Source organism: Ostrinia nubilalis, chromosome 11 (assembly GCF_963855985.1).
Source record: "Ostrinia nubilalis chromosome 11, ilOstNubi1.1, whole genome shotgun sequence".
NCBI classification, from domain to species: domain Eukaryota; kingdom Metazoa; phylum Arthropoda; class Insecta; order Lepidoptera; family Crambidae; genus Ostrinia; species Ostrinia nubilalis.
In genome coordinates, this window is record NC_087098.1 from 3111896 (window position 1) to 3133858 (window position 21963).

The 21963-nt window shown below is 32.1% G+C and overlaps 1 protein-coding gene and 1 long non-coding RNA gene across 2 annotated transcripts in view; both read left to right on the forward strand.

Moving 5' to 3' along the window:
• The window catches only part of LOC135075966 (uncharacterized), a 67637-nt gene that overhangs the window by 26930 nt on the left and 18744 nt on the right, over positions 1-21963 (forward strand). The gene's annotated exons all lie outside the window — the stretch shown is intronic.
• LOC135076047 (uncharacterized) lies at positions 10810-13693 on the forward strand. Its single transcript, XR_010258169.1, has 2 exons — positions 10810-11989; positions 12414-13693. It is a non-coding gene; the product is annotated as an uncharacterized LOC135076047 (long non-coding RNA).

Genomic DNA, 21963 nt, shown 5'->3' on the forward strand with positions numbered 1-21963 from the left:
TAATCAAAGTTCTATATGATCCACTTATTGAACTCTAGTTTTGTGTAATGCTACCATTATCAATAGCCCATACAATTAGGTAAGTATTAAGTTACGTCCATCCACCCACTCTACAAAATTCGTTTGTAACATTAGACATGTTGCGGCATGATAGACAAGGGTAAAGTGGCTAGGGACCTCTAATAAGGGGTAAAGTTGATGTGGTAATAAGACTCTCATAAGCTACTGAACCACGTTGGTCTAGAATAGTAAAATTGTCTAATAGCGCAGTTACACTATGTATGAAATTGCTCGAACAGAAGCGCGAGGTAAGCTGTAACTGAAGTGCGTGTTTACACTATCTTATGTCTCAACAATCCCGCATAGTGTAACTGCGCCATAAGATTTAATGTGAGGCCCGGTTTCTAGAGCAGAGTGGAGCGGAGAAATCAGAATTCAGGATTTCCACTTCTCCTCTCCGCTATGCACCGCTGCGCTGCGGGCCGCGCCGCCGCCGCTGTCAAATTAAATAGAAAAATTAGTATAGTTTCCACCAAGGCGCCGCCTTGAAACTGAACCTGAATCATGCTAAATAAATTGAGGTATATCAAAGACTAGTCAAGTAAAGTAAAAGTTAACAAAGTTTCTACCTACTTGCACAGAAGTCAATAACTCAATTTCTCATTTTGCAACCTCAAGGCCAAAACTCACAGCTGCCAAAATTGTGCCAATAAAACCCAATTATTTCGAGATTCGAAAAAAAAGCTTTATGATTTATTTTTTCCAAACAATTTCACGAGACAATCTAAAGAAACAACAATTATTGTGCGTCAAGTGAAAATATACAAACGGTTCGTGATATCAAAAGAACTCAAGTCTTTTCAATTAGCTGTAAAGTTTATTTTCTTTACAATTACTTTTATATTGAACCTTGAACTGAATTATTTCTTTTTCTGTAATATTTTGAGATGATATTTACCGGTACCAGTCATTTACTACGAATACGTAATAATATACCTACTATGAAGGTGAAGGTACTATCGGCAACAGTGTTAACTGCCCATTTCCAGTCATGTCATCTCGTTCTATCGCAAAGAATCACCATTTGATTAGAGCGAGAGCAAAAACGGAAATGGATAGTTAACAGTGTGGCCGTGTGTACATCGATACCAAAGTATTAATTACCTACATTATGCTTTAGTTCCGGTACTCGAGTAGGTACCGAAATCACAACTAACTGGACGTATTAAGAACTTTATTTTACCTAGCGGTAAAAGTGATTTAAATAATTACGAATTAAACAGAACCTACTAAACACAAATTGAAGACAAAATAATAGTTATAAGCTCACCTCTAAGACAAAAATCCATCAATCATTTTTACTCAACCTCATCATCTACCGAAATCAAAACTCAGCTACCAACATTCCGGCAATAAAACTCAATTACAACGTATCAGAATAGAAAAAGCTTTCGTGTTTCATTATTTCCAGCCAATTTCACAAGACAATCTGAGGCCATCATTATTGTCCGTAAAGTGAAAATATACAAAAATTTAAACGTTTCATCTTGATATCAAAGAACTCGAGCTTGTTCAATTAGCCGTGAAGTTTGTTGTTTTCTTTAGAATTACTTTTTTATCGTCTTGAATTGAATTGCCTTTCTGTCTTGGAATATTGTTTGATTGTTACAACTTTTCATTGACGATGCCTGACTTACCGATATTGTTTGTGATCTACAAGCAATAAAAAGTGTAGTTTCATGTTCTTATTTTTTATTTAGACTGCTCTATTTTAAGAGATTTCATTTTAAATATAGAGCTCTTACCAAAAGACATAAATCGATAACAAACATAATCTTCCTTTTTTTACTATTACTTTGTAAAAAGAGTAGTTAAGAATGAAATCAATATTATTCTGTAAAAAAACCTGTTTAAAAACTTTTCTAGATCCATTGTTTCATTAAATGTTCACGCAAACGAAAACTTTTCTATGCTCTAACAAAAAGAACATTTTTGCTACGAATTTCTCGGAAACAATCCGTTATTCAATGAAGTTTTTGAATTACGCTTATTTGGAAGTTTCTCTTCGAACTGTTTTTTTTAACAAATTAAGGTACAGTCACGGAACGAAAAGGTTCGTCAGTTTTCAAATTCATTCCTTCAACGAATCGCGAGCACATATTACCTTTTAAAACTATGTTACAGAATAATCTCGAGTTAGAGAAAATAATCTTTAACTGTTCGTCAGTAAAGTTCAAAATTATTCAGATCAAAGTTGTTTGACGATTTTTCTTGTCAAGATTATTATGATTGATAAACTAAAACCTTCTTGTTGGTTCAACCTGCCATTATTATTTCTATTAAATAAAAAAACTATTAATTGTCAATTGGTCAATGTCATCATTGCATTGCACTGATGGGATAGAAAAATAAACAAGCAAAACCTTATTCGTTAGCAAACGTCATATGTATTTATTTAAATGTTAGCAGCACTGTTTCTTGCACTGTTATGTTGGCAGGTTTGACTCTTACAGTACCTACTGCAAGCGAAAACCGACACTAAGGTGACGAACCTTTTCATTCCGCGACTGTACATACTCTCTCTCTCCCAACCAATCTTTGAGGTGAAAACTTCTTTACTGGTTTTACGATAGCATGACAATATCAATAGCTCAAATAATTTTTAGATCTTAGCCAAAGTCTACAATGTTCATTCCCTAGACACGCCTGGAAATGTGTTACAAAATTGTAATTAATATTATGGTTGCCACATTTCTAATGCTTAATATACACTTTTTTAGATCTCGCTCGTATTTTCGCAAAAAAATAATAAACTAGGGCATGATTTATTTATAAAACAGAATGAAGTGTTGTGAAAAAGTACTCGTCCTGAGATACCACGTCATAAAATATGTAGCGCGAGAAAATCCGACAGGAATCATTTCGGGGAACACCGAGTCCTGCCTTTTCTGTTCCCGAGTAATGTATGTGCAAATAATCACAGATTCAACAATACCATTTACGCCACAGCAAAAAGGACGTACCCCAGATGATATTAGGTGGGTTTTTGGTTGCATATCGATGGGGAAAATACGTTTCTTTCCAGTCTGTTTGTATCAGTCTTCGCGTGTAATATGAGAGGGTTGTGGAGAAATATTAACGTTCTTTCCTGTCTTAGGGAATTTCTCGTACAGACTGTATCACTTCAAGCTAAATACTGTGGGCTCTTATACAGTTGTATTAAGAGCGAGTTTGGAATAAAAATGTGTAGGCTGATGTGCCGTCGGCCGTACAAGTAATGGCTTTACTATTGTGGAGGATTTATGGCGAGGTGGGTTTGAGTGATGACAAATGGCAGGTCTTAGATGCAAACATATTAATGGTATAATAGAAATAAATCTTCCGCAAGCCACTTCTACCGCAAGAAAATATTTTTTTGTTTATAATGTCCTTATTAATGTAACACCAACAATTATTTGTACTTATTTTTGTCTTCAAAATAAATATCTTTATCTTTTACTATTCTAAGAGATTTCATGATTGCGATAAATAGTATTTACTTTCCATTTGTAAATTCAATACGATTGAAGTTAAATTACGGTTAAATAATCGTAATTAACAAAGTGTTTATTTAACGCTATTGAATATGAACTCTGTTGGATGGATATTGGTTCAATAATAATTGGTGTTCTGATAATACTTACAATATTATAATTATATTTAAATTATAAATATCATCGAAATATGACAATAAATTTTAAGGTAATTAAACATACACCTTATATAATTATGTTGTTAATTCGATATCAGAAGGCACCGCAAAGGATTATTATTTAAAACAAAACATAATAAAGCTAATTGTTTTTTTTTTGTTTGATTGATGAACATCCTATACTTGTAAAATCAGTGCTCAATTAAAAATATAGTCTCATCAATTGATGTTCTTTCCTCTTACCCCCTTATTAAAAGAAAGTTGCACCTAGGATGAACTTTAAATTAAAATGACATCTCCTTAATAAATGACTATTTAAGCCACAGTTCAACTAGGGTGTAACTTTTATTAATAAGGGGATTAATGCTTAAGTTTAACGTCAAAATGACAATAAAAAGTTGCGAAATGAGCCATTGTGGTATGTGAGTGAACGGTAAGTATTTAATTTTGAAAATGTATTGTTAAAAACAAAAAATAGGTACACTACAACCTATGCGGCCACCGTAAATTTAACATTAAAGTTAATAAGTAAGTCTTTTTTATGAGCCAGTTTGCTGAAATTCATTTCGTTATCATGAAGTATTAACTGAGCGTTAGAGTATTTTATGAAGCCATAGTGGGATTCTGTGACAATAAGATAAGAATCCATTATTCATTTAGACATCGTCACTCTAGTAGAGATGTTCACTGTTCAGTTATTTTACGAGTGCAAGGCATTTTATATTCTTTCATTTTAACCATCCAAGAAATACGAGCGTTGTGTTGATCTCTCCTATGACACGTCATGCTGAGTACCTACTTATCATTTTGATTCTTACAACTTAAGTATTTTCTTCAGTCCATCTAATAATAGATTCTGGTAAACCAAATAAACTATTAATTTTCTTAAAATGTGAAACATACGCCTGTATTCAAAAACATTACTATGTCTCACAATGCACTAGGACGCACAGGGTCACACAAACCAATCACAGAGCTCTATTCAACGCTGTGCGTCCGATTTGCTGCTTCACTTAAGCAAGCATCGTTTGTGAATACGGGCGTAAGTCAAGAATCCAACTTTTATTTGTTATTGGCTCTTACAATCGCCAACAATAACATAACCAAACAAATAACTGCAGTAAAACAAAAGTGCATTAAAATTCTCCTCACATTTTTCTCGTCGGTCCCCATGAAACATAATAATAATTACAATAACGACCTTACTTCGGTTCTCCACTCCCATTAATGTTGGCCAAGCCGTGTTTATTGTCGGAGCTTGCCAAGCCGATGTACGGACAGCATAATTATGAAGCTAAATACTATCGCCCGTATTCACAAACATTACTATGAGGTATCACAGTGTGAGTGAACGCACAGGGTATACACGAACCAATCATAGAGCTCTATTTGCTGCTTCACTTAAGCAAGCTCGTTTGTGAATACGGGCATCAGTCTCTGATTCAGCATAGGTACCCTTTAACAGGAGTTATTTTCAACAAAATAGTCCGAAATGTGTTGTTCACTGTACAGTCTAACAGTCTACACTGTCAAGCTCATACTTGTTAGCAGACTTTGTGGATGAGTTACGTGAGGGAAATTGAGGTAAGATACTAAACATGGCAGGAATATAAATGAAATGTTGACTTTATGGCAGACGTCTACTTCTAATCTGTAGAGCTGAGCAATTATTTTATTTTATGTGAATACTAGCGACCCGGCTTTGCACGGGTAGATATAGGTAGTATGTAACAAAAAGTCCCGGGAAAGGGCATGGGATAGTTTTTATCCCGGTTTTTAAAACAGGGACGCGCGTGATAAAGATTTTCTGTCACAGACAAAATGCCCGCGGGTGAAGCTGTGGGCGGAACGTTTAGTAGTGTTTTAATAAATAAAACTTTAAGTTAAAACTCCAACTAAGAACTAACGTCCTAACAGACAAGCTCAGGATAACCCAATAATTGAGTTAGAACTTAGAAATTAATTAAATCCAGGTAACCTCCACAGTTTAACTTCAATGATGTTACTATCCAAAAGTTTGCTAGGTTCAATATTCAATACTGAATAGGGGTATTGAAACTAAGTTACGGGTGTACCACGATATCTCTCAGTATAAATCTTTTGCGGGCAAATCTGGATCAGCTCGTCACTCCCTACACCACCAGTTGCACCACCTAACTTTGACCGTAACTATAACGATAACCGATGTATTGTGAACGTCAGAATGGCGGGTGTATGGTCACAGAAATGAATAATATAAATATGAATTTTTAATACCTGAGGTGTACCTTTATGTACCTTTAGTTATTAATTTTGTACTTCCCTAATACGGGAACAATTTAAATTACAAAATGAGCCGCCAACCTGATATCAGGTTGGCGGGTGTATGCTGAAATTGGACGAAACAGGTAAGTTGTGGTTTTCTTATATTTACCATTATTTAGTACCTCAAATGTACCTCACAAATATATTATGATAAACCAAATGCGACGAATAATTAACGAGAAAATTGATACGAAAAATTTGATGTCCACCATTTTTTTGATGGCCACCATTTCTTTTAACAAGTTAGAAAGTTGACACTGACACAGATAATACATACCATACAGATATTTTTTAAGTCTGTTTTTATGGCATGCACACTTGTGCATTTGCCAATGCCAATACTTTCCTAAAATCTAAAAGTATTGATAGTAGCGCCCTGCTGTAAATGTCATAAGGTTGTCCAACGTGGCAATAATAGGGATGTTGACTGGGTAATGAAATCGAAATTCTATTCAGTCCGTCAGACAGATAATAAAAATATTTTGGAGACATTTTTTTTTCATAATCTAATAATTACAGTATTATATTGAGTTGAAATGTCGCGTGACGTCACTTTTGAGTAAAAAATCTACTCAAGCGTGACGTAACGCGCCATTTCAACTCGATGAAGGACTGTTATTATTTAATTATGAAAGAAAATAAAAAATATGAGTTTAATATTTTCTAATATCTGTCTGACGGACAAATAATTGAAATTTTGTCATTTAGACTATTGGAACTATTATTCGTGACATCGTATTCGTCTTCTTCTTCTAATTTTATTGTCTTTTCTCCTTCGTCTTCTATTCTTATTCTTTTTCCCATGGTTCTTCTCATTATTATTATTATCTTCTTCTGTCTTCATTTCTTGTTTTTTTTGTCTTATTTCTTCTTCTTTTATCTTCTGTATATTATTATTTTCTTTTTTCTTCGTTTTCTTTTATTTTTTCTTGTTTCTTCTTCTTGATATAATATCTTTATGATAAGAAGAAAGATAAGAAGAATAAAAATAGTAAAAACAAGATGAAATACAGACAGAATAAATGAATGAAAAATAAGACAAAAAAAGGATAAAAAGAAATAAAATATGAGAAGATGAAATAAAAAAAATAATAAGAAGAAATAAGACGAAAAAAAAACAAAGAAAATTAATTTTATTATTTATCCAACTTATAACGTATTACTTCATTCAGAGCTTCCTCGTTGTGGATAAAAAAATACTAGAAAACGATTCTAAGAACTCCACTTGCATTTTAGTCGGCCACTTGGTGTAGTGTTTCGAAACGGACTACTATTCCGGAGGTTGCGGGTTCGATTATCGCACATTACAAACAAATTGTATGCATGAACATATATTTTGTTTGTATTGGACTGGGTGTTTTCTATGTATATGTATGATTTAAAAAGCATTTAATATGTTTATAACCGTTGTCTAGTACCTATAGTACAAGCTTTGCTTAGTTTGGGACTAGAAGCGCAGTCTAAAATGTCCAAGGATATTATTTATTTATTATTTCTTATTCTTCAACAGATAATCAAGAGAAAGAGGTATTTATTATAAATTGCTCTTCCAGCATTTCAATTTTATTATTCAATCTTGCTTGATGATTAATAATGATTTTGCTTGATGAAATCTTATCAAGTTTCTTTACATGGTTACAACATTTTCACCATTCCTCTGCACCAATTTGTGAGATTCACCTGTAGGTAAACCTCAATAAAGCAGCTATTAAGAAAGAAAAATACTTAAAAATAAACATAACCCTCTTTCTGACGCAGTCGGGTAATAAACTAAATGTAATCTTAACATTTCAGTCCGACTTACCTGTCAACTCAACGACGTGCTTTAAAATCAAAGATTGAGTTTAAATTACGCCATATTTTACAATAAACATTGAAAACAATATAACTCGCTTGAGTTTTTTTTTTTTATATTTTCACAATAATAACAAATTAATAATCATGAAGATTCACAAAATTTCTGCAGTGGTTGACAAATCTCGTAATTTGTTTTGACAGGTGACAATAAAGCCATAGACAATTTCCTTATGAAAGCCACACTTTTCCAATATTTTTGTTTGCCATGAGATTCTGGTAGACCTATACAGGAGAGCACTTGGCACTACCATCAATCAATACTTTTAAAGGCTAAATGACAAATTTTCAATTATTTGTCCGTCAGACAGATATTAGAAAATATTAAACTCATATTTTTTATTTTCTTTCATAATTAAATAATAACAGTCCTTCATCGAGTTGAAATGGCGCGTTACGTCACGCTTGAGTAGATTTTTTACTCAAAAGTGACGTCACGCGACATTTCAACTCAATATAATACTGTAATTATTAGATTATGAAAAAAAAATGTCTCCAAAATATTTTTATTATCTGTCTGACGGACTGAATAGAATTTCGATTTCATTACCCAGTCAACATCCCTATTATTGCCACGTTGGACAACCTTATGACATTTACAGCAGGGCGCTACTATCAATACTTTTAGATTTTAGGAAAGTATTGGCATTGGCAAATGCACAAGTGTGCATGCCATAAAAACAGACTTAAAAAATATCTGTATGGTATGTATTATCTGTGTCAGTGTCAACTTTCTAACTTGTTAAAAGAAATGGTTGCCATCAAAAAAATGGTGGACATCAAATTTTTCGTATCAATTTTCTCGTTAATTATTCGTCGCATTTGGTTTATCATAATATATTTGTGAGGTACATTTGAGGTACTAAATAATGGTAAATATAAGAAAACCACAACTTACCTGTTTCGTCCAATTTCAGCATACACCCGCCAACCTGATATCAGGTTGGCGGCTCATTTTGTAATTTAAATTGTTCCCGTATTAGGGAAGTACAAAATTAATAACTAAAGGTACATAAAGGTACACCTCAGGTATTAAAAATTCATATTTATATTATTCATTTCTGTGACCATACACCCGCCATTCTGACGTTCACGATGTATTTTGTATGGAGTTTGACAGATTTTTGACGTTTGTCAAAGTGAAAGTAAGATGGTGAAATCCAGCCTAAGTGAGTAATATCTTTACCACAGCTTATTTATAGACTAACCTGTACTTACTTACATAAAAGTGTTTTCGTTTTTCGACAAAGACACGAAAGAAAACTTTAATATCAAGAAGAAAAGTAATATAGTAACCCTGAAAAGAGGTTATCGAATAAATTGTTGTTCTTCAGAGTAAGGCTAAGAACTCACCGCGGCGGTTGCGGGCCCGCAGCTTCTGTAGAATGCAGATACTTATGTAAAAAACTAATGCACAACTCACGACGCGGTTTTCGCCCGCAGCGGGCGCGGTTGTATGCGAGTCCCGCGGCACCGGCGGGCGATTAGTAGAATCGCGGCGGTCCGATCGGCGGGCGAACATTTTGTACCAGTGACTTAGCGCGTGGCGCGATTTTCACCAGTGGGCGCGCCGTGAGTTCTTAGAATAACCGCGTAATAATAACCGCTCTCGTGAGTTTTGAATATTGATGTGCCGTTCCCGAGAACGCTCTCTCAACTGAGAATATTCTCGGGAGCGTTCCCGGGAGCGTTCTCCTAAGTGAGAAAGGTTGAGAATCATGTTTATCAAATGGAAATAAACAAACTTTCTTAAGTAAAATAGTATTAAATTAAGTCAACAAATAAGTGTATATTAAACAATACACTCTATTTACAGTGAAAGGCTATATTCTCAGTGTTCCCGAGAATATTCTCGGGAACTTTCTCGGCAATATTCTTGGCAACTGCACCTTTATTATATTTTATTTTTTTCGTCGTGAAATGTCGTTTTAATGATATGTAAGATGACAGAAATTTCTTTTTACACGTAATTAAATAATGTAACTGTCCATTTTTTCGTTTTTAACACGCTCTTATTAGGTCGTCGTGTATGTAACTAACTATGTAATGGAATCTTAGAATCTGAATTACACGCACTTCTAAGTATTGTATCATCATGAAACTTGGCAATTATATGTAGATTAGAAATGACAATACAATATTGTGGTACCAGTAGATGAAGATTAGGGCATCTGGATCCAACCATTCAGGATCCAGATACCCTAATCTTCATCTTTTCAACATCGTATATTTTATGATCAGACCTAGATACTAGATTATCTAGACTATTACTTATATCATCTAGATCATACAATAAAAATCTCTATAATGTATACTCGAATCGAGAGTTTGACAAGCTTGCATTCAATTTCACTATCGTCATTTCGTTATTTGATCTACATTTCGCATCGACTCTAAGAATGTAAAGTTTGAACGATGGGTTGAAGTTTTATTCCTATTCAATGGTATTCTATACGAATTATCTACTGCATTGCATTATCATAAAATAAAATCACCTTTTCTAATTAACTGTTTATTAAATTACATTACATTCATTCTTATTATTTATTAAATTACATACATTCATAAAAAAACATGTTATATACTAGAAAAAAATTAAAAAGGTTGAGACATAAAAATAGTTCCTATACTTTTGATAATATCTTTAACTCGAGTATAAATGTTATCATTAAACACGTTTTCCACAACGTGTTGAGCACAAATTTCTGCATTACACTGACACACAGATTTGGTAGAGTTTTCAAACTGTTCCGCATCGTAAATTTCTATTCGAATCACTTTTGCTCCATGCGATACCGTTCGAATGCTCGAATACAATTTCTTCTGTTGGTTAATGATGATATCACCATATCGTTGATTTTCATTTTCCATATTGTTTATTATTCTTTGCACACTCGTAGGACTCATCCTTCCAGATGCTGGTGGTGAGAGCGGTGTATATGATGGTGAATAAGACCAATTTTCGTGCTGAAACAAATAAGTAATATGATTAGACATTTTTTTACAAGTGTAAAAAAAAAAACATTTGTAAATAAATATTTTATAACTTACCGCCATTATTGCTAGCAATTATTCGTTCGTTATGCTTTAGGTACTAAAAAATACTAATTAATTCCACATCTCAGAACCCTTCCTTTATATTAAAAAGAGTGCTTACGAAATAGTTTAAACACCCGAGGTAATTGGTCTATATTACGTTATAAGCAGTTTTTAATAATAGACCTAACTTTACACTTTTCTATAAAGAATATTACGTTAGTAGTTTAGTGCTATGTAGAGCTTTTCTGTATTTGGTGCTGTCCAAATACGTACGCTGACGTCTGTTCAGTTGCTAGTCCATTAATGTTTGATCATGATACTAACTAATGACTACGACTTTGCCTGGTATATTAAAAACTAATTTTTAGTTTACATGTTGAACATAGTTCCGTATCCTACAAACATACGTAAATACGAAACTTTGTATGTATAAAAGTTTTGTTACTCTTTTATAAAAATAACTGAACGGATTCTGATAAAACTTAACAGTTTTATAATAACAATATAAGCTCTATTCCATCTATCTCTGTACCAAATTTCATCAAAATCGGTTTAGTGGTTTAGCATAATTAACAGACAGAGTTACTTATGCATAAAATATTATCTATAGTGATATTATAAATACGAAAGTTTGTATGTTTATGTCAAGTTGTTAGGCACAATCATGCAGCAATCGTTGGATGGATTTGTATGTTTTTTATATACATAGATAGACTATGATCTGGACTAACACGCGTTGTTACCCTATTATAATCGCGATCGAAACCGTGTGACGATAGCTAGTTTACCAATATACTTACATAAAGGAGAAGGTTAATAAATTAATAATGTAACCAAGTAAACATAGGGTATAAGCATTGTTTAGATATTTTTCACTTATCAACACTTTACATATTTAGAAAACTGCAGATTGCTACTTTTTAACATACGAACTTAACTAATAAGGAAGGGATCCACGTCACAAATCTTTTATTTAAATAGCTCTAGTGTTGAGCGAAAATCACACAGATCGATTGTTATCCTACGGGAAGCCAGTCATTTGAAGATCCCTAGTGCCAGCCAGCCTCAGAAGAACCTAAAGGTTTTCTCAATAATAAAAATGTAAGTACCAACTATTATTATCTACTCTGTAACTAGATTGTTATTTTACTTACTGAATAGAATATACTTTTTAAGGCTACTACACGACTCTTAGGTTCGATTCCTAGACAGAACATACGTTCTGATCTATTCATGTTTTCTATTCTGATCTATTCATGTCTTCATTCATTTTGTATATTCAATTCATGCTATCTATTCTGTTTATTATCTTTAATCGTTTTCTCTATTCTAAGACTATGTCTTAATTAAATTTCTTTATTCGATTCATGTTCTGTATTCTTTTTTATTGTTTTAATTAATTTTCTGAATTCCATTCATGTCCTCTATTCCGCTCATACTATCTATTTATTGTTTTTGTTCATTTTCTGTATTCAATGAATATTCTCTTATATTCGTATTAAACTGTTTTTTTTATTGTTTACAGGTCGAAATTGTTGGCGAAGGATCTATTCCTCTCCAGTGACGACTCTGAAGTTGAGTCAAAACCTGTGGAAAAGAAGTCTAATAAGCGCAGAAGCTCAAGCAAACCGAGAGAAGAGCCGAAGGTGAAAAAAACGAAGACATCCATCACACCGTACACTCCACCACCTCGACTTACAGCGAACGATCTATTCGGTGAAGACAGCGATGAGGAACATCGGGTGAAACCGTCTACATCCAGCAAAAGCGGTAATATACCACCTCTACTTTCTTCTTTTACAAGAAGAGAATCAAGAGGGTTCTCTAAACAAATAAGTGAGACAAAGGAGGGAAAGTATTATGTGGAATTAAAGATATATAACACGGAGGAGGTACAGAAAATAGCGCCAATTAATAGATGGCGATACGCCATCACAACTATTAAAATGAAACTTGATGAACATAAAGATTCATGGCATACTTTAAAGGAGTTCGTAAATCTAATAAAAAAGGACTTTAGGAATTGTCCAGTCTCATTGCTTGGGTCATACGAAAGTGTTATTTAATACGTTATAATATTACCTACTTACACTATTATTATATACTCACCTAAATAACTATGCTATTTACCTACTATAATGTAACCGAATAAGTTATGTAACAGATATTGTAATCTTTGTTCACTGTTATTTTAATTTACAGAATAAGTGTCTTCAATAAATATTAGTATTATTATTTATTTTTTTCTTTTCACAGTTACTGTTGCACACCCTTACGAAACAGCAAGAGCTCAAAATTCTATATACTGTGACAAATGCAAAGTTCTAGTACTGAAAAGACAATATCCATATCATATGAAAACGAATATACATAAAGCTAATTCTTTATTGAATACACAGATTGAAAATATTAATATTGTTGCAACTGCATTCAGAAACAGAATTGTTACATACAGATTAAATGTCGATCAGCAAGTCGAGTACCTCGGCTTAGAGGCGGTGATATATGACAACCAAGAACAATTAATAGATTTGATCAATTTATCTTTAAATAAACATGACTGCATTAAACTAAATTTTGAATTGTTTGCCTATTTTATGTTGCCAAAATCTGATGAAACACAATTAAAGTCGTTTAATACAAAATATATGATTGTATATAAGAATACTGATTTGAAAAAGTTAATAACGAATATGATGAATACATTTAATGAAAAGTTAACCGAATTTCAACATTGTCAATCTGGGTGGACCTTTGTTTCGTTTAGTCATATCGAAATTAATATAAATAAATATTCTCCTATGAGAGGTGGAACATATATAGACCTACCCATAGCCATAAAAAATTCAAAGAGTTGTATAAATATAAAAAATAATGATGATTACTGTTTTCTATGGAGTATAATGGCTGGACTGTACCCTGCTATGAATAATGTTTGCAAAACTAGTTCATATCCACACTTTTCCGATGTTTTAAATATTGATGGAATATCATTTCCTCCTTCACGTGAAGATATTAAACATTTCGAAAAAAACAATCCTAACATAAGCTTTAACATATACGGCTTACGAAAGAGTACTATAACTGGACCTCTTTATGTTTCAAAATATAGAAAGAAGAATCATTTCAATTTACTGTACATAGAAAACAAAACGACAGCTCACTATTGTTTAATAAAGAACTTGACACGTTTAGTACGACCTCAATTCACTCGTTACAAAGGTAAAGTTCATTTATGTGATATGTGTTTACAATTTTTTTGCAGTGAAAAAAAATATAATACTCATAATTGTTCACACATTTTGTCAATTTTACCTGAAAAGAACACTTTGTTAACATTTAAAAATTTTGAGAGACAGCAGAAAATCAACTTTATTATTTATGCCGACTTTGAGTGCTTATTAATTAAATGTGATGAAAGTGACACTTTAAACACTCAGAAACTAAATATTCACCAGCCATCATGCTTCGCATATTATATTTGTTGTTCACATAATGATAAATTAAATAAATATGTGTCTTATACAGGAGCAGACTGTGTTGAAATGTTTGTTAAGTGTTTATTAACAGATGCTAAACGTATACATAAAATTTTAAGTGATAAAAAGTTAATGACCCCTTTAACATTAGAACAGGAATCAAATTATAAAAACGCCATTCTATGTCACATATGTAAACAATTATTAGTGAATGATAAAGTCCGAGATCATGATCATATTACTTCTGAGTACAGAGGAGCGGCGCATTCTCATTGTAATTTGATGCATAGAGTTTGTTCATTCATTCCTGTAGTGTTTCATAATTTATCTGGATATGATTCACATTTATTTATTGAAGAGTTAGCAAAATATGAAGGTCACATCAATGTAATACCGAAAACAAAAGAAAAATATTTATCTTTCACGAAAGTGATTAAAACTGAAGACTATAAAAATCCTATTCAGATAAAATTCATTGATTCATATCAATTTCTTAGTTCTAGCCTAGACATATTGAGTAAAAATTTATCAGATAATGATTTTTTACATTTATCTAAAGAGTTTCCTGATAAAAAAAAGTTTAATTTGTTAAGAAAAAAGGGTATTTATCCTTACGATTACATGAACTCTTGGTTGAAATTTCGAGAAACTCAACTACCTTCAAAATGTGATTTCTATAATACATTGCGAGAGGAACCTATAACTGATAATGAATATTTACATGCTCGAAGAGTGTGGGAAATTTTCGATATCAAATCCCTTGCTGAATATACAGATTTATATTTAAAATGCGATGTGCTTTTACTTTGCGATGTATTCGAAAAATTTAGAAAAACGAGTTTGCATTATTACAAATTAGATCCAGCATATTATGTAACCTCACCGAGCCTAAGTTGGGATGCGATGTTATTATACACAGGCGTTGAACTTGAGCTGATAAGCGAATTAGAAATTTATGAATTGTTAGAAAAAGGTATCCGTGGTGGACTAGCGCAGTGCTCATTACGTCACGCTAAAGCGAATAATAAATACTTACCACATTATAATGATTCAGAACCAAGCAGTTATTTGATATACCTCGACTGTAATAATTTATATGGTTATGCGATGATGAAAAAACTCCCCATTTCACAGTTCAGATTATTATCAAAGAGTGAAATTAAAAAAATTGAAATAATGAATATCCCAGATGATGCTGATTACGGTTATATTCTTGAAGTAGACTTAATGTATCCAGATTATTTACATAATACACATAAAGATTTACCATTTGCTGTTGAAAAAATTATACCCCCGTATGGTAAATCAAAAAAATTGATTGCAAACCTTTATAACAAAAAGAAATATGTTATTCATTATATTCATCTTAAAGAATGTTTAAAGAATGGTTTGATTTTAGAAAAAGTTCATCGTATTCTAAGTTTTAGACAGGATTGCTTTTTAAAAAAATACATTGATCTCAATACCAGTCTTCGGCAACATTCGAAAACAGCTTTTGAAAAAGATTTTTTCAAATTATTAAATAATTCAATATTCGGAAAAACGATTGAAAATAAACGCAAACAAACGAATGTTAAATTAATTTCAAAATGGAGGGATCATGATAATAAAACTAATAAACAGCTTGGTGCTGAAAATTTGATAATTAAACCAAACTTAAAGAGTATATCAATATTTTCAGAAAATTTTGTTGCTATAGAGTTAAATCATGAAAAGGTTGTTTTAGACAGACCAATTTATATCGGGTTTACAGTTTTAGAATATGCAAAGCAGCATTTATATCAGTTTCACTATAATTATATAAAAAATAAATACGGTAAAAATGCTAACCTATGCTATACTGATACTGATAGCTTATTATATTTAATATACACAGACGATTTTTATCATGAGATGCATAATGATATTCAAATGTATGATACTAGCAATTTTGAAATCGATAACCCTTTTCACATACCACAAGTTAACCCAAAAATACCCGGATTATGGAAACATGAAATGGGTGACGACTTGATTACAGAATTTACTGGTTTACGTGCAAAGTTATATTTTATAAATAGCGTTAAAACTCAAATAAAAAAAGCGAAAGGCGTGTCTAAGTCAGTAACTAAAAATCTTGAATTGAAAGATTATAATAATGTTTTATTAAAAAATGAAGTACTCAGAAGTAAAATGAATATGATAAAATCAATCAAGCATGTTTTATATTCTCAACAAGTAGATAAACAAGTTTTAGAGGGAAATGATGACAAAGTTCAAGTATTACAAGATCAGATTCATACCATACCGTGGGGTCATTGTGATTCAATACTTATGGATTAGTAACGATGTGAGAAAGGAATTGTATGAATAAATTAAGATTGTTAATGGAATAATAACCTGTTTCATAAATAAATTTCCTATATTAATAGATATTGTAACTAAATGATATTGTAATTGGTTATTTAATTTTAAGAATTATTATATTTTGATTATAATGTAATGAATAAATGATTAAATGAAATACCTGGTGTTTTTTTAACCGTAACCTTTTGTTTTCTGCTCATAGTAAAAACCACTACACCATTGTGATCGATGTCAGTTCATTAAAATCTATCAAACAATACAGTCATATATCAAACCTGTTATGAAATTTCTTAAACAAAAAGAATCACTTAAATTAGAATGTATCGATCCTACATCAAAAAACGAGGTTAAACGTCATGGAAACTTACTACCAAACACTATACGTGGTATTGTCTGTGGTCCATCGAATTGTGGAAAAACTAACTTAGTTATCAGTTTATTGTTACACCAGAATGGACCACGTTTCCGTAACCTTTATGTATATTCAAAGTCTTTATATCAACCTAAATACTTATTTTTAGAAAAAGTATTGCAGAAGGTATCAGGCACATCTTATTACACGTATAATAATAATAGTGAAATTTTGAGTCCACACGAAGCTTCACCTAACTCAATTATAATATTTGACGACGTAGCTTGTGAAAATCAGAACAACATACGTGATTATTTCGCTATGGGTCGACATAAGAACATTGACTGTTTTTATATTAATCAAACTTATACTAAGATACCTAAGCAACTAGTAAGAGATAATGCAAACCTGATCATATTGTTTAAGCAAGACGAAATAAATCTGAGACACATTTATGATGAACATGTAGGGTCTGATATGACATGGTCTCAGTTCCGTGAAATGTGCTCAACCGTATGGAGTAAACCTTTCAATTATGTTGTTATAAATAAAGATTGTGAACGAAATAAAGGCTGTTACAGAATGAAGTTCGATACATTCATACTAGTAGACTAAACCTTTTAAATAGCTGCTATGTCACAAAGCCATCAGTTTAATTTGATTAGTTGAACAGAGTAGAATCCTTTACAATGGAACGAGATCTCAAGAAACAAATTGTAAAATCTGCTACAGCTGTAAAAAGAAAGGTAGAAATGATAAAAGATGCAAGAAATACAAAAGATCTGGCTTTGAAAACAATATTTAAACCTATCGTTGATCCGCTTAATATGCTAACTAGAAAAACTGAAGAGAAGAAATTAAATGAAGACCCAGAACAAAATCGTCTTATAAAAAAAATTAAGTGCAGCGAAAGTGAGTCATCGATTACTTCAAGTGATGAGTTTGAGGATCTTGTTAATAATGAAGAAAACTCTGATAACGATGTTTATACAACATCCAACAAAACCCTCACTACCTCGCTTCCTAAGGATGATTACGATGCGAATGATTTTTCGTTTAAATCACTTCAGTCATCACCAAGTATTCCAAATGATTCTTTATCATGGTCTATATCATCTGAAGTACTAAAAGATGTACCTTATGGTGTTCGAAATGAACATGGGAAACTTATGCTTGGTACAACTCGCGTCTATGATGATGATGACATCCTAAAAATCGGGAATCATAGTTTAAAAAAAACTCTTGGCTTAAAAGAGTTATTGTTTAAAAAGTTGCCAAATTTAGATATCATAACAGAAGAGGACTTACACAATTATAAGTTAATACTTATGGATACCAATGCCCACAAACGTAATTACGATCCATCTAAACCTATAAATAGTAACAAAGGATTTAAATATATGAATGTGATCAAACCTTTGTTTAAGTTCTCGAAAAATACAAGCAGTGTAGAAAGTCGAAGTAAAGGTGAAGGAATTGATATTTTGAAAGAAGTTAAGAAGGATACTGATTTAGTTTATTGGGATGATCCAAATGAATTAGTGGAAAGGTTAAAATTACTACTCGGATCATGGGCAGCTGGTAACACTGGAGTGTATAATGAAATTTATGCAATAATAGAGGAATTGTATGAAGCTGGTATCATAAAAGATATAAAATATAAAAAGCTTCCAACAGGAGGTTTTGGCAGTACCATTACACTGCAGAAGCCGAGCAGACGGCAATGAATATAGATAAATTCGGTCACCATATTCATAAGCGTTTAAGACTATCTGAATTTACTAATATTCTTACTGACACATTAGTAAAGTCAGATTCAGGTGATTTTGATTTAAAATCATCGAGATTAAAAGGACTATTAACTCCAGAAAAGGATAATGAAGCTGTAAATAAACAGTATGTGGATAAATGTGTTCAAGAACTTAAAAATGAATTGAAAATCATTCAAAGTAATATAAAAAAATATCTTAATAGTTTAGAAAAATCAACTACTAATAATTTGACTACATTTTATTACACAAAACAAGAAATTGATGTGATGATTGCTGCTAAATCTAGCAAGAATGAGTAAACAAGATCTGGTAAACGAGCTTCACAAAGCAGTGAGAAGAAACTTCATCCGTCGACATACAATTATCAAAGGAATAGATGATTTATGGCAAGCTGACCTCATGGATTTTCAAAAATACTCAGCATTTAATAAAGGATATAAATATGTTCTAGTTGTAATTGATGCTTTGTCAAAATATGTATGGGTTAGACCATTGAAGTCTAAATCCAAACAAAATGTTACTAATGCAATGCATAGTATATTAATCGAATCGAGGCGAAAACCTAAAAATTTGCAAACCGATTTGGGTACTGAGTTTTATAACGATTCTTTCAAACAGTTAACTAAAAGTTATAACATTAATCATTATTCCACATACTCGATTAAAAAGGCAGCCATTGTGGAGCGAGTAATAAGAACGATAAAATCTCATCTCTATAAACTGTTTAGTTTATGCGGTCGATATCAATGGTTTAAAAATAATTTAGACACCGTTGTACAGCAATACAACAGCACTATACATCGCGTTACAAAATTTAAACCAATAGATGTCAACCATTCCAACGAGATTGTTGTTAGATCTAATATTATTAAAAGTCAAAGGCAACAAACACGTCAACGATCAAATTTTCAAGTTGGTAACTTTGTTCGAATAAGTAAATTCAAAGGAGATTTTTATAAAGGTTATACACCTAATTGGTCTACAGAAATTTTTCGTATTGTAAAAGTTAATCAAACAGATCCTCAAACATATCAAATAGAAGACAAGCATAATCAAATTATTCTTGGTTCTTTTTATGGATATGAATTACAAAAAACTAAATTGACTGACCTTTATCTTATTGAGAAAGTTATAAGGAAGAAAGGAAACAAACTTTTTGTAAAATGGCTGGGTTTAAGTGACAAGGAAAACAGTTGGGTGGATAAAAGTGAAATTGTGGTGTAGTTATATAAATAACATAATTTTCACTCTTTAACTCACTTTATGATTATCAATGACGGAAGGTAGTGGTATAATTGATACCTTGATAGATCATTTACCGTTTGAGTTACATTTACCTGGATATCAATATTGTGGTCCTGGAACTAAACTTGAGAAACGAATACTTAAAGGTGATCGAGGGATTAACCAATTGGATGAGGCTTGTATGCATCACGATATTGCTTACTTGAATAAAGATTCTAGTGCTCGACATAAGGCAGACTTAGAACTGTTAAATATGGCTAAAAGAAGGCTTAAATCAAAAGATACTGGAAAAGGAGAAAAAATTGCTTCATGGATAGTTAAAAATGCTATGAAAGCAAAAATCAAAGCAGGTCGAGGCATAACATCATTTAGGAAAGGGATACAGAAAATAAAATCAGAATTAAAAAGAAGTAAATGTAAAGATAACCATTCTGCTATAAGATATGCATATGCAGCTGCAAAGAAACTTTTTGTTAATAAAAAAGGAATACGTTTACCTCGATGTATTCCTCTTCCAAAAAGTGGAGGGTTTTTACCACTTATTCCTATATTTGCGGGGCTATCAGCTTTAGGTTCTCTTGCTGGAGGAGCAGCTGGTATAGCAAAAGCTGTTAATGATTCTAAAGCTGCCCAAAAGAGTCTGAAGGAATCAGAAAGACATAACAGAATGATGGAAGCGATGGCTCTTGGTAAAGGGTTGTATATAAAACCACATAAAAATGGAGCAGGGCTATATCTGAATCCTTCAAAAAACTAATTATGCGGCTACCTAAACGTGCGCTCACTGATGTGGATATAATCGAACATGGAAGTAATATTCCATTCTTTCGTGGTGTATTCATGAGAGATACATTACCTGCAAAACCCAAGAAGACAGAATGTGCAATCATGAATTTGGATAGTAACAAAAATCCTGGTACACATTGGGTAGCCTTTGTAAAGCAAAATGATTATGTTGAATATTACGACAGTTTTGGTAATTTAAAACCACCGTTGGAATTAGTTCAATATTTGCGTAACTTACCTATAAAATACAATTATGTGCGACATCAAGCCTTTGGTACGATAAACTGTGGTCATTTGTGTCTGAAATTTTTAAGGAATTATTGGAAAAAGCATTTAAATAATGAAAATTATTAATAAAATTGTCAGTATAATAATGTCTTTCACTGTGTCTATAACGGGGACAGGAGCCTCATTAACAACCAATTATTCACCGACTTTGGAACTTCGGGGGGACTATGAATGCGGTCTTTTATATTTCTCAACCTTCAATTCTATCCCCAACATAGATAAAAGAAACAACAAGTTTTACTATGGTGAAAATGAAATCATTGAAATTCCAGAAGGATCTTACGAGCTTCAAGATATTTGTGATTATTTAAAAAATAACATCAAGAACACTGTATTACAACTAACTTGCAATAATAATACATTGAAAACAAATATCTATTGTTCTAAAGACATTCATTTCAATAAAAGTAAATCAATTGGTAAAATTTTAGGATTTGGAATGGAAACTATAAATGCAAATATAAGTACTGAATCACAGTATCCTGTAAGCATTCTATCAACGACTATTGTGCGGATCGAATGCGATGTAGTTAGTGGTTCATTTGTAAACGGGAAAGCTAGCCATATAATTTATGAATTCGTACCTAATGTACCACCTGGTTATCGAATAATTGAAATACCTAAAAATTTAATTTATTTTCCTGTCAACCAAAGTTCTATAGTCGCTATTAATATAAGGCTCTTGGACGCTGAAAACAAAGAGATTAACTTAAGGGGTGAAGAAGTACAGCTGTATTTACATTTCAGAAAAAAATGATCAATTTCAATAAAAGCTCTTCTACATTGAGTACTTCAGTCAGTTCTAAA